Source organism: Orycteropus afer, unplaced genomic scaffold, assembly GCF_000298275.1.
Source record: "Orycteropus afer afer isolate SDZICR_OR568_19922 unplaced genomic scaffold, OryAfe1.0 scaffold00581, whole genome shotgun sequence".
NCBI lineage: Eukaryota > Metazoa > Chordata > Mammalia > Tubulidentata > Orycteropodidae > Orycteropus > Orycteropus afer.
Genome location: NW_006922168.1, coordinates 1251334 through 1260907, shown reverse-complemented (window position 1 = coordinate 1260907; position 9574 = coordinate 1251334). Strand labels below are relative to the sequence as shown.

The 9574-nt window shown below is 43.8% G+C and overlaps 1 protein-coding gene and 1 non-coding gene across 2 annotated transcripts in view; one reads left to right on the top strand and one right to left on the bottom strand.

The window, feature by feature from the left end:
- Window positions 1–9574, bottom strand: part of TIAM2 (TIAM Rac1 associated GEF 2) — a 583282-nt gene that overhangs the window by 238104 nt on the left and 335604 nt on the right. The window lies entirely within an intron of this gene.
- On the top strand, window positions 4511–4592 carry TRNAS-GCU. Its single transcript has one exon. It is a non-coding gene; the product is annotated as a tRNA-Ser (tRNA).

The following is a 9574-nucleotide window of genomic DNA, read 5'->3' as shown; positions in this document are numbered from 1 at the left end:
GGTCCAGTTGTGAGGATTTTTGTTTTCTTTATGTTGAGATGTAATCCATACTGCAGACTGTATTCTTCAACCTTCATCAGTAGGTGCCTTAAGTCAATATTGCAACTCGAGGCTTGAATTTTTTCTTCTGTTCTTTCAGCTTGAGAAATGCCAAGCATGTTCTTCCTTTTTGGTTTTCTAACTCCAAGTCTGCACATTTCATTATAGTAATTGGTTTTGAATGCTCAAGCTGCTCTTTGAAATCTTCTGTTCAGCTCTTTTATCTTATCATCTCGCATTTGCTTTGGCTACTCTTCACTCAAGGAGCTCTGGTAGCATAGTGCCTAAAGCACTTGACTGCTCACGAGAAGGCTGGTGGTTCAAACCCACCAGCCGCTCCTCGGAAGGAAGGTTGGGCAATCCTGCTTCTGTAGTGATACTGCCTCGGAAACCCAAGGAGGGGTCACTATGAGTCGGGGCCGACTCAACACCAAACAACAACAACAACAACAACTTCACTCAAGGGCAAGTTTCAGAGTCTCTTCTGACATCCATTTTGGTCTTTTCTTCTTCTGATAGTTCGAGTAACGATCATATGGTTGTCTGATTCAAAATGGCCAAAACTGGTCCATTTCAGCTCACTAATGCCTAGGATATCAATCTTTATGCGTTCCATTTCACTTTTGACAACTTCCAATTTTCCTAGATTCATACTTCGTACATTCCATGTTTCAATTATCAATGGATGTTTGCAGCTGTTTCTCCCCAATTTGAGTCATGCCACGTCAGCACATGGAGGTCCTGAAAGACTTACTTTATCCATATCATTAAGGCTGCTTCTATTCTAAAGAGGCAGCTCTTTCCCAGTCCTATTTTGAGTGCCTTCCAACCCAAGGGGTTTGTTTTCCTGCACTGTGTCAGACAATGGTTCCAAGCTATTCATAAAGTTGCCCAGTAACGTATCAGACAGTATTTCTCTGCTATTCATTTTTGAGAAGTGGATGGCCTCCTCCTTCTTCCCAGTCTGCCTTAGTCTGTAAGCTGCGTTGAAACCTGTGCACCATGTGCAACTCTGCTGGTGTCTAAAACACCAGTGGCACAACCTCAAGCCTCAGCGCAACGTACAAGCCTCACAGGATGACAAACTGACAGACAAGTTTGTCTTCCTTAGCTGTTGGAAACCTCTGTACCCTCCTCTTACCTAATTCCTACCTGAAATCTGCCACTCTGTGGTCCCTGGCTGCTCCTGGTCCCTCCCTTTCCTGGCTCTAGGGGGCTTGGGGCCCCCTAGACTACAGCCATGCACACTCTCACTCCTTCTCTGGGTGTTAGGTTTTAGAAACTGGGGCTGGATTTGGACTTTCTGATCAAATGGGGGAGAAAAATCACATACCCCCAGGTAATACTTCTCAGGATCTTAGGATTTTCATGTGATAACCCCCTGTTTCTTTGCCTTCTGGTCTTGCCTTCAATCCTTTTGCAACTGGATTCCTCAAGTTCGGTGTTCGTTTAGCCCACGTCACTTGATGCATGACTAACTACAACTCTGCAAATGTGTAAAGTCACTTGGGGCTTCAAACTACATAAGGTTTTGCAAGTTCCTTAGCCTTTGCCTGCCCACAGGAAGAGACTCTCAATTTCACTCTCCATTCTAAAACTAGTATATTTCCCAAATCATAGAACTACCTGTGCCCTTTCTCTGCTTTGTTCTGAGATAATACAGCAAGACACATGCGTCAAAATCTCTGAGAAATACACAAACTACTACTTGTGAAGTATTCTATTCTGAAACATACAATGAAAAATGACACGTGTAACAGCCAATATAGCAAAATGTGAACAACTATAAAGTTTGAGTGGTGGATTTATAGGAGGTTGCTGTATAATTCTTTCCATTTTTCTAAATTCTTGAAAATTTGCTTAATGAAAGGTTTTCTTAATAAAAGGTTGTGTATGTACACACACACAAAAAAAAAACTCACAAAAATCCATTAAAAACAACATGTTTCACTGAAGGGATAGTCAAGATTAAGCAAAAATTATTGCTGACCTGAGTGTAATCAAGGACATAAACAACCTTTACTGCATGTACATACATGTGTGCAAGGATGCTTGGAAGGAAAGTTGGGCAATCTACTTCTGTAGTGATATTGCCTCAGAAACCCAAGGAGGGGTCTCTATGAGTCGGTCCGACTTGACAGCACATAATAACAACAACAACAAAGGATGCTAGGAAAAAAAAAAAAAAAAACTCCCGCTGAGTTGATTCTGACTCATAGCGACCCCTACTGGGTTTCCTCCAAGGCAGTAAATCTTTATGGAAGTAGATTGTCCAGTCTTCCATCTGCAGAGTGGCTGGTGGGTTTGAACTACCAACCTTCTGGTTAGCAGTCAAATGCCTTAGGTACTGCGTTACCAGAGCTCCTTAAGGATATGTTAGAGAGGATGCAAAATGATCAAACGTGGCACAGGAACGCTTCCAGAATAAACATGATGACACCTGCTACCGTGTGGCAAAGCACAGGGCATGAGAACAGGCAGCAGGGTGCAGAAGAATGACTCTGGTTTTAAAATCAATAGACCTGGGTTGGTGATGTGTCTCTTCTTAACTGAGAGGTGGTCTGAATTACAATGCCTTCACTCACAAAATGCAGCTAATCCTAACAGTGCTTATGCATAGGGTTTATTCCAATAAAAATATACATTAACATGCACCAATGTATAAGCCTGAGGCCCTGCATGGTACAAGCAGTTAACACACTCAGTTGCTGCTACAGAAGAAAGGCCTAGCGACCTGCTTCAGAAAAATCGAGCACCAAAATGTGCCACGGAGCAATTCTCCTGACACGTGGGAGGTTCCTGTGAGTCGGACTCAACGTGATGTCAACTGGTTAGTGGTGTAATCCACAATCTAATATGATCTATAAATATATTCACATACGTGCTAATCCATGATCTAGTTATAACCTATGTATGAAGGAGCTTTGGCGGTGTAAGGATTAAAGCATTTAGCAAACTAAAGGCCAGCAATTCAAATCCATCAGCCACTCTGTGGGAGAAAGACGAGGCAGTACACTTCCATAAAGAATTAGAGCCTTGGAAATCCTATGGGATTTCCACTTTAAAGTCACTTTAAAGTCATATGAGCTGTCTGAAATAACCTCTTTACTTAAAATTCAAGACACTGCTCCCTCCACCTTCCTACTTCTTAGGTCAGAGGCAGAATGGTTGAAAGAACACCTTGCCAAGCATCATCCTTGAACATCTAAGGCAGTCATAAAGGCTTCCTGTAGCAAAAACTGATTTTAAAAGTCAAGAAAAACAAGTTATTTTTATCCAAACAGAATTCCAAAGGATTAAAAAGTCTGTCACGGACATAAACATACACCTTGATGTGATTACACAGTGACAAAGAACTGGGCAATACGCTCATGTGTCAACAGGAGCCTGACCCCAGATTCGACGGAAAAACAGTGCATCAAGTGACGCGGGCTAAACGAACACCAGACCTGAGGAATCCAGTTGCAAAAGGACTGAAGGCAAGACCAGAAGCCAGTGAAGCACACGGATTATCACATGAAAATCTAAGATCCTGAGAAGGGGTGATTTTTCTCCCCCATTTGATCAAAAAGTCCAAATCCAGTCCCAGTTTCTGAAACCCAGCACCCAGAGAATGAGTGAGAGTGTGCATGGCTGGCCTTCAGACTTACGCTGCAGTGGCTTGAAGGTCTTACCTGCCAGGTGTCATGCAGAAAACCCAAACGAGTGCAGTCTGAGTGTGCGATGCGTCTGCCACTAAGCCACTGTCCCTGGGAGGGTAGCAAACAGCTCAGTCTCTCAGTCCCTCTGCCCCGAGTTCAGATCCTGCACTATGACCTCAGACCCATCTCTTAACTTCTCAGTTCAGAGGCTCAGTTTCTTAATCTGTAAAATGAAGACAGTATTCTCTTCCTCTGTTAGTTTCCTGGGACTGCCACAACAAATTACCACAAATTTGGTGGCTTAACTATAGCCACACACACATGATTCTGAAGATCAGGAATGAAAATCAAGACATGGACAGGACTACACTTCCTTCTGAACGTTCCACAGGAAAGTCTCCCTGCCTCCGGTGGTTGCTGGCATCCCATGGTTTGTGGCCCCATCACTCCAACCTCTGTCTCTGTGTTCACACTGTCTCTTGCACTTTTCTGTGGCTAGCTTCTGTTGCATGACTCTTACAAGGGCACTTATCATTGGATTTAGAGCCCACCCAGATATTCCAAGATGATCTCTTCATCTCAAAATTCTTAATGACATCTGCTAAGACCCTTTCTCCAAAGGAGGTCACATTCACAGGCCCTGGGGATTAGGACATAGACTTATCTTTTCAGAGGTCACTGTCAAGCCCACTACACTGTCTCACAGGGCTGTTGTAAGAATTAAGTATTAAAATGATTTATGGAAATTGTTTACACAAGGCCTGCCCTAGAATGTAAACTCTATAATGCAGGGATCACGTTAAAATTGTCTACTAATTAAAAGTCCAACTGACGAGGTAGCCGAGTGGTTAAGGCGATGGACTGCTAATCCATTGTGCTCTGCACACGTGGGTTCAAATCCCATCCTTGTTGGATAGTTAGCCTTCCTTTCCTCGGAAGGAAGGTTGGGCAATCTACTTCTGTAGTGATACTGCCTCGGAAACACAAGGAGGGGTCGCTATGAGTTGGGGCCGACTCGACGGCACATAACAACAACATCATTAAAAGTTCAGTACTGCAAAGAGTGTCTGGCACACAGTGGCTACCCAATAAACTCTGTGGAGTGAATACATGAATGAATGAACGGGAGATGACAGTGACACACAGTGGTGGTGAACGTGAAAGGAAGAGCAGCATTTGCTGCGGCCTACACTTTGTGCAGAGTCCCTGGGTGGCACAAATGGTTAAGGACCTGACTACTAGGGGAAAGGTTTGCGGCTCAAATGCACCCAGAGGCCCGCTGGAACAAAGGCCTGCTGATCCGTTTCTGGAAGCCCACAGACTTGAAATCTACGGGGCAGTTCAACTCTGCACACGTGGGGTCATCTGACGTTGGAATCAACTTGTTGGCAACTGACAACAATACGTTTGTGCCAGAAGCCACTCAGCTCCTTTATGTAAAATAAGCCATCCACGGTGCTCAGTGCACATCAGGCAAAACTTTTCCCAAGTCTCTCCTCAGGGCCCCACAGCTCTTCTCCAATTGTGTTCTTCTCTCCAGGCCACTTCAGCCTCAGAGAAGACATGCCATCCACTCTGTCACCTTTAGCACTTGGTCAACCCTGGCATGCTGTGACCCATGTCCTCCTGCCTCTTGCTCTGTGTGCTGCTGGGGCAGGGCGGTGGCCACACTGTCCCAACAACTGGTCATGTAAGTCTAGGTCTCACGACCACAAAACTAGATGCTCCACCCAGACTCTCTGCACTGTCAGAAAACAGCACCCTTCACTAATGCTGACGGAGAAGAACAGAGCCCAGGAACTCAGCTAAAACTTAACATAACGTGATTCAGACAGATCCTGTCACGCCTTCACATAACCAACAAACAAAACTAGGAAACCCAGTGAGTTTATAGTGATGAGATTCCCTCACATTACTGTTAAAAAAAAAAAAACTCACTGTTATGGAGTCGGACCCAACTCACAGCAACCCTTCCTTGGGTTTCTGAGGTGGTCACTATGGAAATAGATTGCCCGATCTACTGGATTTGAACCACCAGCCTTCTGGTTAGCAGTCAAATGCCTTAGGCACTATACCACCAGAGCTCCCCAAACTACTGTTAGGAAGGTGTTTTGGTTACCTGTTGCTGCTCTAACAGAAATACCACAAACGGAATGGCTTTAACAAACAGGAGTTTATTATCTTACAGTTTTGGAGGTTAGACATCTGAGTTCCAGGTGCCAGGCTCTAGGGGCTGGGTGAAAGCCCCTCAACCTTGGACTTCAGCTCTGCCTCTCACTCCCGGCCCACTGAAGCTAGGGGCATCTCTTCACTCAGCCAGCTGCTAGCTGCTGAGGCTGACAAACCCAAGGTTGACAAATGAAAAGGCACAGTCCTGATGTTACCAAACCACATAGCAGGCCATGAATTCAAGTCCATTAAAAGTCCCAAGATTAGCACAACAACATGGCAGGCTGCTGAACAATGACTAGGCTACACACAGGGTTTAAGCGTGCCATCAACTGGAGATCTTCCTCAAAGTTGTTTCCTATATACTGGAAGCAGACCACATCCCTAATGCACCTACTCAGCTGCTCCAATAGATTCCATCATGGAGTTAATTACCAATATCACCATGGGGAATAACTACATCCAGCTGCCCAGCCACTCAACAAGGCCCAGCCAAACTGATGCGCAACCTTTACCACAGAAGGAATGCTACCTAACCTGTCTATTTCTCCATGGACCTTTTCTCCCCAGAATTATACACTACTTTTGTTGGTCCTGCAGTATACCATCACTAAACACTCTTCAAATCACTCATTCACCAGGTATCAATGAGAATGAACTTAAAAAAAATAAATAAAGAAAGAAAAAGAAAGCTAGATGCCTTTAAAAACAATAGCCAGTTTTAAGAAAATTCTAAATGTAATCCTGGTTGCCAGGGCTGAGGGGAGGGGACAGTGAGGCGAACTGCTTAATGGGAAGGGGTTTCCATTGGGGTGATGAACAAGTGGGGGTGGCTAAACAACATTTGTGAATGTTCTTATTGCCACTGAATTGTACAGTTTAAAATGATCCCAATGGTAAATTTTATGGCAGGTATTTTAATGCAATCCTAGCATAGCATGTGCTGATTTAAAGCCAGAACAATCTATATTTCATAATATAAGCTTTAGTGAAGGGCCCCAAAGTCATCAAGCATGCAAAAAAAATAGTCAAGTATCATGGAAATAAAGGATTTTATTATATAAATATTTATAAATTATAGCTAGTAATTATCTCACATTACATAATAAGCAAGCCCTACTCATTTATTCAAAGATGAATTTCTGTTGCAAGAATGAGCAAATATTAAGTGGCATGAAAATTAATATTTAAACAAATTCTTAAACAAATTCTTAACAAAAGTTTCCCTTTAGAGGAATTTTTTTTCTGTGGGTCATTAAATTCAAATTAAATACACTTTAACAATTGATGATTAATAATAATGTATAAAATCCTAGATCATGAAATTAAATAGTATATAAAAGTAACAGGTAATTTTTAATGTAAATGGTAAAGTCTGTATTAAAAATCATGCTATCAAAAATAAAGCTATAAAATGAGTTTCAAGAAAGGTAAAATAAAATTTCAGTAAGAAACAAACAAACAAAAAAAAACATTTAGGAAATAAGCTTGTAAATCCTAGCTTGTCAATACTGGCAACTGGCTCCATCTGTTCCCAATGTTTCTGAAGGGTTGTCCTAGAACATTTAAGAAAGTCCAAGTTAACCTGCCTAGGTCTAAATGTAATAAAAAAACCACTACAGTCAGCCTGTGGGCCCCGTGCCAGCATGTTCTTCTTATGGACTGAAGAGAAGCTGTTTAAGCTGAAAGGTTCCTAATCACTTTAATTCGGAGCATAATTGAATCCGAGTTTTCAGAGATGACCTTAAGGGTCATCCATACAGCCCAATCTTCCTTCTCATTGGGGAACCACCTACAACATCCTGACAGATGGGCCCGGCTATTCCACCCAATCCAGAGAGATGGGGGCCCACGGCTCTATTAGCAAGCACATTTCTTCGCTAAATAACAAATGGACAGAAGGGAACTCCTTCCTGTGACTTTCAATCCATCATCCTGAAGAGCCCACTAATTAGTTTTAGTGTTGCCAGCATTATCAACACACATCCTACTCCTATCTTCCACACAACCACCCCACAATCAGCTGAAGTCAATTATCATGGGTCTGCCTGGTCTTCCTCAAGCCCAGCTCGCCTCTCCTGTCTAGTTTATCTTCGCAAGGAATCCAGAACTATCCCTCTAAAACAAAACAAACCAAAACACCCAGATTATGTTTTTCCCTCAAAATCAAAATTCACACAAAACAGAGGCCTCATAAGGCTTCCACCTCTTAGCTTCAGTGCTCAGCTCAGGTCTATAGATTGAACCCACTCAGAGTTAAGGGGGGACAGGCTCTTATCTGTTTAGAGAGGGTTGGGGAGTCCACTGGAAAAAGCAGAATGGAACCCGGTTCCACAGTCCACATGGGTGTGCAAATGACACAGTGCTCACATTGCTTCGAGCCAGAGGACCTGCAATTGATTGTTTCCGAGGCAGTATCACTATGGAAGTAGATTGCCCAACCTTCCTTCCGAGGAATGGCTGGTGGTTTTGAATCACCAGCCTTCTGGTTAGCAGTCAGATGCCTTAGGCACTATGCCACCTGAGCTCCCGCAATTGATGGTAGGGAAGGCAAATCTACTTTAGTTTCCCAGGGTGGTGGTAGTGACAGTTAGGTACAATATGGTAGTGTAATGTCTAAGGCACCTGACTGCTAACCAGAAGGCTGGTGGTTCAAACCCACCAGCCACTCCTCAGAAGGAAGATGGGGCTATCTACTTCTGTAGTGATACTGCCTTGGAAACCCAAGGAGGGGTCGCTATGAGTTGGGTCCGATTCAATGGCACATAACAACAACAACACAGGACAGAGCAGAACTGCCCCATAGGTTTCCTAGGCTGGAATCTTCATGGGACTAGACCTCCAGGTCTTTCTCCCACAGAACCTTTGGTGGGTTTGAAACACCAGCCGTTCAGTTAGCAGTGAAATGCTTTAACCATTGCACCCACCACCAGTGCTCCTTTTCCCAGGGTTGCCATAACAAAACACCACAAGCCAGGAAGCTTATAAGAAGATGAAATTCTAACTACAGGTATGGAGTCTGTGAGTCTGTGATCAGGGTGTCAGCCGTGTTACCCCCTTCCGAGGGCTCTCTCCTAGCTTCTGGCAGCTCCAAGCATCCCCTGGCTTGCAGCTGCACCGTCGCGTGGCCTTATTCCTTGTCTCCTGGTCTCTGTGTACCTCCTGTTTTATAAGGTGTCAATCATACAGGGTTAGGACCCACCCCACTCCAGAAGACCTGATGGTAACCTAACAGGTAACACATGACCCTACTTCCAAACAGGTACATGTTCACAGATGAGGGCTTCCACATATCTTTTGGGGGGTTGCCATTCAGTCCATAACAGCTGCTAAGCAACTGTTCTCCATGCACACGGATGGCTTCCCCTTCAGTGGAACGAGAGGAGTGTGAACATACAGCAGAAATGTAACGGTCCAGGTGAGGGGTCACACGCAGATACCTTCAGGGCCACTGGCAATAGATGTGTAAAGCAGGTCTGAGTACTGTATTTTTACTGCAAACAGAAACACTTGTTGGCAAATTAAACTTGCACTCAGACGCGCGCGCGCACACACACACACAATGCTCCTTTCCATTTTTCTTGAACTGTGAAGCTCTACAGAAATATAAATTTTCGCACTACTGATACAGACAGAAGTTCTTTACTTCAGTTTTCTTCTCATTTAAATAACAGAAACACAGTAACTTAAGACAAAGCGGCAGCTGAGACTGGATGTTGGTGAGA